Genomic DNA, 7,685 nt, shown 5'->3' with positions numbered 1-7,685 from the left:
GTATATATATATATATATATATATATATATATATAGCCACTGGAACTGAAAGTTAGGCTATATATATATTGATTGTTTCATTAGTTAGAGTTGTGGAAGTTAGAAGAAGTACATGGAAATTGGTTATTCATTATGGAGGAAAGTGTGAAATGGTGCAAAGGAGATGAGGGAAGGGTGATCAAGCTTTAATCGGAGTTTTGGGTGTAGAGAGTAATTACGGATATTGTGATTAACTTCTATTTAAAATGGGTTGGTGTTTGGAGTGGAATTGGGACACGATGGCATAATGGACTTCAAAAGTACGGACAAGTTGGTGGAGACGTATTTGGGTGTCCTTATCAATTTCAAGGACTTGATGGCATTGACTTGAAATGATTCGTCGACATTCTTGGAATAAGGATTTGGTATGAGGATCGAATACGAGTTGCAGGATTCCAGAAGTAGAAAAATAAAGATTTCAGAAAGCAAGTCGTTGTGTTACTAATTGTAGTTAGCGTCGAAACTAACACTTGGATAACAAGTATGACCTCTCGGGGAACCTTTTTTTAAAACAATAATTTCGTTATTATGGAAATCGGTGAATTATGTGCCATTGATTGATTAAGTCTTTATCGTTATCATTTTCAATTAAAGCATATGTAATCGGTGATTTATATTATAGATGTTATCATGTTCCGTAAAAGCATGTAATGGATGTTATTGTACGAGCATTGATATTTAATTGACATGCATAATGCATAGTGAGGAATTGTGAGAATAGTGAGAATGGTGATTATGAAGAGACGAGAATGAGATTGAGAGAAAATAATACATTTTTTGTAGTTGAGTTTCCTCATGGGGTATCCATGATTCCATGTTAGCCCATACGTGCATAAGTTTGAGGAAAGTAAGCCTCTTCAACGGCGGACGTCGATAAAAAGATCTTATCGGGTTTCGGGTTTGGATGATCACGAGTATAACAAGACTACTAATGAAAGAGGTGTTGGCATTTGGATATTACTGGTTGTTAGGTCATATATTCGAGATATCTATACGATATGGGTAGACTCATATTTTTTTTGATGTATTGACTAATTAGCCACTAATTGAGTGGAGGGAGTTCATTTGCATATATGTATCGAATTGTTGTTATTTACGTAAAGTATTGTTTACTAATAGATAACTTGATTGAGTCATATAGTTAAGATTAACTGTCAGGACCCACCTCGAATTTCAACTTAAAACTCGAAGTAAATCCTACGGGGACCACCTCAAAGAAAAATTTACCGAAAATTCGGAATAACCTCCCTTAAAAATGGACAACCCTTCCTAAATAAAACACCTGCAAACACTTCTAAAAGTTCCAACTCCAACCTTAACTCCTGGAGCCTTCGTGCTCCCCACAAATCACAACATCTCCCAATATAGATTCACTAATCTAACAAATGATCCTATAACCAACAACCACATATTCAGAGCAACTCTACTTGAGAGGAGAGGAACTAGAAATAAATAGAAATGAGCGGAAGCTATACTATTGATTATGCCTCTTCGTCATGTACGCTCGGCCTCACTATGCTAACCTGCAACTGGGCATTTATAAAACGAAGAGCCCAGGGGAAAACATTTGAAACCGTTAGAGTGAGTGGACAAAAACATAAATTTAATGAAAATATTTATGCTTTCCCAATTTACATTTCCATAGAAAATATGCTGCATGCGACAGCTCAAAAATGCTCAACACAAAAACTGGCAATTTCATGACTAGCTCTGGCCAGTCTCCAAAGCTCAATAAAATACAGCCTTTCAGGCTAAAATAAAATATGTATGTATTACACTCGTCATATCCCTTATATGAATTTTCTTAAAACAACAAAGACAAACAGAAAATTCACACAAGGCTACGACGCTTGCGTTTAACGCTCACATCGCACCATAATGACATTTTACCTCATTATGGTGGAAAAGACGGTGTATAAACATATACGCGCATATCCCCTATATAAATTATTATATTTATATAAGGCTACGACGATTGCGTCTAACGCTCACGTCGCACCATAATGGAATTTTTACCTCAGTATGGTAGAAAAGCACGTATAGCTAGCTAGCATTCCCTCATATACATATTATTCTCATAATCATCCAAATATGGATATATATACATACTCACCGAAATTCTCAATTTCGGTTATTCTCCAACAATAATGAAAATTGCCAATTATCATAAAAAGCAATACGCACACGACTCTACCGAAAATCTCATTTTCGGTAACTTTCCAAATAACATGATAGCCATTAAAAATGAGAACATTTACTTCTGAAAATGACTTCGCGAAAATAGACAAATCCACAAATTGATATTCAATAAAATCAATCATTTAATGTAGAATCACCGCATGCATATATTTTAAAACAACAAAAGTCCACTCACAACTTTAGGCCTAAGCCTGACGTCGATCCGAGGCCTCTTCCACTCGAGTCTCCTCACGTCCTGATCCAAACATATAATTAATTTCCCAACTAAAAATCCAATAATTAAACAAAATGGGCAAAAATTAAACGTGAGCCTCCCACACACTCATCATTGCCCAACTTCGTCCTTCATAACCCCAAAATGGCCCAAATTTCAATGAACACACCGACAGCCTTAATTCAACATTCCACAGATTAATGGCTTAAATCCTTCTGCCGGAATCTACATTAAATAACCGCTAAAAATACCAAACTTTGGAAATTCACAAACTTATCCAAAACTCATCCAAAAATTCCATAATTCACTTCAATAAACTCCCCTTAATATTCCAAATTTAAAAACATTAAAATCTCCCAATCGGCGGCGGTGGCGGCGCCAGCTCCGCCGGCAGCGGCGACCGGAGGCTGATTCCGGCGACCTCGAATGCCCACCAAATTTTAACAGCAGATTCTTCTCCACTCCCTCTACAACTTTTCTAACTAGCACAAACACAAAATCCAAGCCTAGCTAGGGCAATCGAGCAAAACAACACAAAAAGCCCTAGAGCTTCCACTCACCGGTTCTCCTTACCTGAAGCAAACTGGACCGAGTCCTTCTAGGGCAAGGCAACTGGGTTGGAGATCTTCAAAACCATATAAGGCTTGCCCAGATTGGTGGCCAGAGGAGGAAGTTCCGGCGAAGGAGAGCTATGGACAGCCGAAGGTTCAAGGCGTCATTTCTCTCTCACGGCGGCGCTAGGGAGGCTGTCACCGGTCCAGGGAGGTGGCTGGGTTGATGGCCGACCGAACGGGACCGGTGCGGTGGCGGATGGCGGCCGGACGGCGGCAGGCCGTGGCAGAGAACGCCGGCGAAGGGAGAAGAATCGGGAGAGAAGTCGGGAGGGAGAGGAGAAGAGAGAGAGAGGAGAAATGGGTTTTTGGGCCTCACCCAACCGGTCCAAAACCTAAATACCCATATTTACTCCAAAATAAAACACCTCTAAAAATAATACCCTAATAAAAATTACCTTTTACTAGCTAAAATTTACCATTTTTACCGTCGTCAAATTTTTTTCTTCTACAAATAATTCTCCGAAATAATCGTCCCTCAAAACCCCTCTAGAGACCAATTAAACTATAACTTATTGACGGAGACGGTAAAATTCTTATTATAACCAAGCTAGTAAATAAGGTAAAAATTTACGGGTTGGGATGTGACATTAAACTAAGAGGATTGGCCCTACTAAACGTAAGCTCACCCCTATAGATTGTTGTTCAAGTGCGTATGAGGTATGACACGTCTTTCAAGAACTCTAACTATGACATTTAGCTGATGTGTACGAGAGTATAGAAGAGTTACAAAAGTTTCTAGTGAGCTAGATCACAAGACCTGTTTAGTCTTTGTAATTGATTTTGTTATTACAAATGTTATATTTTTGACAATTTCTAGAAGGTATTTGAGTTTGTTTTATTTTCTTTTACTTTTCTCGCTCACGCCTCAAATTCAGTGTTAAGTGCTTGGAAACCACTGACACTGGTTTTAGGGTGCGACAAAGAACCGAAGATTGCAAGACCTGGTTGGTTGAATCGCTATCTCTCTCTAGAGAGCCAAGAAGCCGTGGCGGCTAGACGACGACAGAGATCGAGGCTAGATGACGGTTCCCAAGGAAGCATGACAGCGGTTTTCAAGCCCTCCATCGGAGCTCCGCTGAAGCTGAACCTGAAAAAGGATGGCAGCTCGGTTCCATGTACCGTTGGGAACCGTACTCGTAACTGCAATTGCACGAACTTGGGAAAGCTTTAAGGATTTAGATGTTTTCGTATGATTTTAGTCGCCATACTAAGGTCGCTCTTATTCATTGCTAGCTAGCCTTTATTAGCGGTCTTCACCATAGATGAGTCGAGCGCTTAGCGTAAGACGCTACTATAGTCTGGGAGGCATTGATCGATTTTATTTCATTGCTAGCTAGCCATTATTAGCGGTTCTCACCATAGGTGAGTCGAGTGCTTAGTGTGGAACACTACTAGTGTCAGGACCCATCCCGAATTTCATCCTAAAACTCGAAGTAAATCTTGCGGGGTCCACCTCTAAGGAAAATTTACCCAAAATTCAGCATAACCTTCATTGAAAATGGATAACCCTAACCTAAAAAAAATCCAGATAAACACTTCTATAATATACCATCCATCCTCAACTCCTAGAGCCATCCGCTCCCCACAAACACATCCACCGCAATAACATTAAATCATTTCCAAATTCATCACTTAAACATCCAAAAGATAAATAACACGCCATCCTTCAAATATTTTTAAAATATATTCATGAGTCTTAACATATAACCGAATATTATACAATACCCCCAAGGTAATCAGAGCTGCTAAAACTAGAGGAAGCAAGAAAAATACATTGGTAGGTTAAACTAGGGGTGGAATTTTGAAACCGAAAACCGAAAAAACCGAGCCGAAAACCAAACTGAAACCGGAAAAAACCAAACCGAAAAAAACCAAACCGAACTAAGAAAAACCGAACCGAACCAAATTAGTTTGGTTTGGTTTTTGGTTTCGGCCCTTGAAAAACCGAACCGAACCGAAAAACCGAATCCCTAAAACGACGTCGTTTTTTTGTCTTTATTTTCTTATTAAATATTTGATTTGAAGAATATGATTTTAGGTTTTATGTTCTATATAATTATATGTTTGTCTTTTCTAATATTTTAGCTTTTATTTTCGTTTTATGTACATATAGAAATGTTTTAGGTGTTATGTATGCGAAGTATAGAGAGTGATATGTTACCTCTAAAATCGAAGATCTTATTCTTGCGAGCTTTAGATTATAGACTCTAATATTTAATTTATTTTTCTCTTCTTTATTCAAATTTATGATTTTTAAACTTTAAAATTTAGAATTTATTTGGATGGACTTTAAACTATGAAGTCTATATTTTTTATACAAGATGAACTTAGAAGTTTTAAAATTATGGTTTCATGGTGTGCTAGTGTGGTCAATTCCCAATACTTTCGAAATTATTGAGTATTAAACTTTTAAAGTATCTATTTGGTTTATAGATTGTTGGTTTTTTTTGGAGAATCATTGTCATAAATTTTGTTGATATATCATATGTGCTTATAAAAACAAGTAATGGAAGAAAAAAAAGAAGACCTAAAGTACGATAAATTTTTACTAAGCCAAAAGGATACAAATTTTAAGAAAAATTATTTTAAAAAAGAAGAAAAACCGAAAAAAACCGAAACTGAACCGAACCACTGTTTGGTTTGGTTTTTGGTTCAAGGTCTCAAAACATATCAAACCAAACCGAATTTTTTATTCGGTTTGGTTTCCGGTTTTAGTTGAAAACCGAACTGAACAAAACCGAACACATCCCTAGGTTAAACATGTAACCTATTGGTGAAAAATGGTGGTGCTGTTGGTAACTATGCCTCGCCTCCTACTAGTACCGACCCGAACTCTGCAGATAGGGCATTTTAAAACAAAGGGCCCTGGAGAAAACATTTGAAAACGTTAGAGTGAGTGGACAAAAATAAATTTAAAAGAAATAAACAAATAACATATTTATGCTTTCCCGATTTAATTTCATAGAAAAGCTGATGCCTGCCACAAGTGTCAAAGCTTTTAACTCATAAACTGACAAATACTGATAATACGTGACTAGCCCCGCTAGTCTTCAATTTAAAAAAAAATATTTAGCCTCTCAGGCTTTATTAAAAATAAGTATGGATTTAAACCATACCCCCTATATAAATTTATGGATTTAAAGAAATTCATATAGGGCTACTGCGCTGGCGTCCAACGCTCACGTCACATCATATTGGTGGCGGTTATTTGCTGCGCCATTAAGGTGGACAGAGGGTATATACGTGCCCACCCCCTATATGAATTAAAACATTCATATATGGCTACTACGATTGCGTCTCACGCTCACATCACACCATAATGGCAGCTAATCGCTATGCCATTATGGGGGACATGCACATATGGGTAGCTAGCATTTATATACATACTTTTCTCATAAATATATATATATATATATGTAATACCCTAGATTTTCATATCATTTTTCCTTGTATTATCCCTTTAATTAATGAAGGATTATTCATGAAAATTCTTGGGTTTATGCGAAGTTGAAGTTCGGGAGTTTATTTAAAGTTGCCTTGACTTTTAATAGGCCAAAAGTTGACTTTATTTTCCGTAAGTTATCTTCGAAAACTTCCTTCATGAAAGTTGTAGAGTTTGTCAATACGAGTTCGTAGACATGCGGCACGCCTGAAACGGACCTCGTATGAAGAAGTTATGTTCAGAGGAAGTTTGTTTCCGGGTTTGAAAAGAGTATAAGTAGAAAAATGTGTGTGGGATGTTTTGGGGAACCCTAAAAAAAAAACAAAAGTACAGTCTCTGTTTTCTCTCTTCCCTTTCTTTTCTTTCTTTTCTCTCTTCTCTCTCTTCTCTCTCTTCCTCTCCCGAGCTTCTCCCGAACTCTCACTTTCTCCGGCCGAGTTCTCCCTTATCCGGCCACCAAACCGGACGCCACCGGTCCCTTTCGACTCCCACAGCAGCCCTCTCCATTTCTGGAGCAGTTCCGCCGGCTGTCCCGCCGCCTGGAAGCCGCCACGAAGCGGCGGAGCTACCGTTGTCCCGCCGGAAAACCGGCGATTTCGACGCCGTTTTCGGCCAAGTTTAGGTGAGTCTTGATCCCCTCTTCCTCCTGGTAGTGTTTAGGCATGGATTGAAGCAAGTTTTTAAGGTTTTGAGGCCAGTTTTGCAGATTTTGCCTTTGATTTTCTGGTCACTGTTCGGGGCGGTTTCCGGCCGGTTCTGGCCATTTTTGGTCGAAGTCTCAGGTATGAAAGTTGTTCCCCTTGCTTCAAGCTTCAACTTTACTGTTGGGAGTTTTCTCAAATTCGGAAGTTTGGGGTGGCGCGTGAGGCCCACTCGCCGCCGCCTGTGGCGGCGCGTCCGGTTGAGTTGCAGCCCTAGTTTCCTGTGGTTAGGTAGTCCTTACTGCTGTGAGCTTGTTGAGTGGTAGTGTGGCTAGTTTTTAAGAAATGTTGGCATGCTAGAACGTTAAGTGTGATTTTAGGTTTGTTGGAGGTTTGAGTTAGGAATGGAGGATTAGAGGCAGCCTTTGTGGGTCTCTAAGTTCGACGACTTTGGAAAGTTGTCATCTCTTGAATTAAGGGTTAGTTAAGGGTATTGTGTTAACCTATAGTATTTAGTTACTAAGGTTTTAATTGTG

This window comes from Fragaria vesca, linkage group LG2 (genome assembly GCF_000184155.1).
Source record: "Fragaria vesca subsp. vesca linkage group LG2, FraVesHawaii_1.0, whole genome shotgun sequence".
Classification (NCBI taxonomy): domain Eukaryota; kingdom Viridiplantae; phylum Streptophyta; class Magnoliopsida; order Rosales; family Rosaceae; genus Fragaria; species Fragaria vesca.
Note: the sequence above shows the minus strand (reverse complement) of the source record.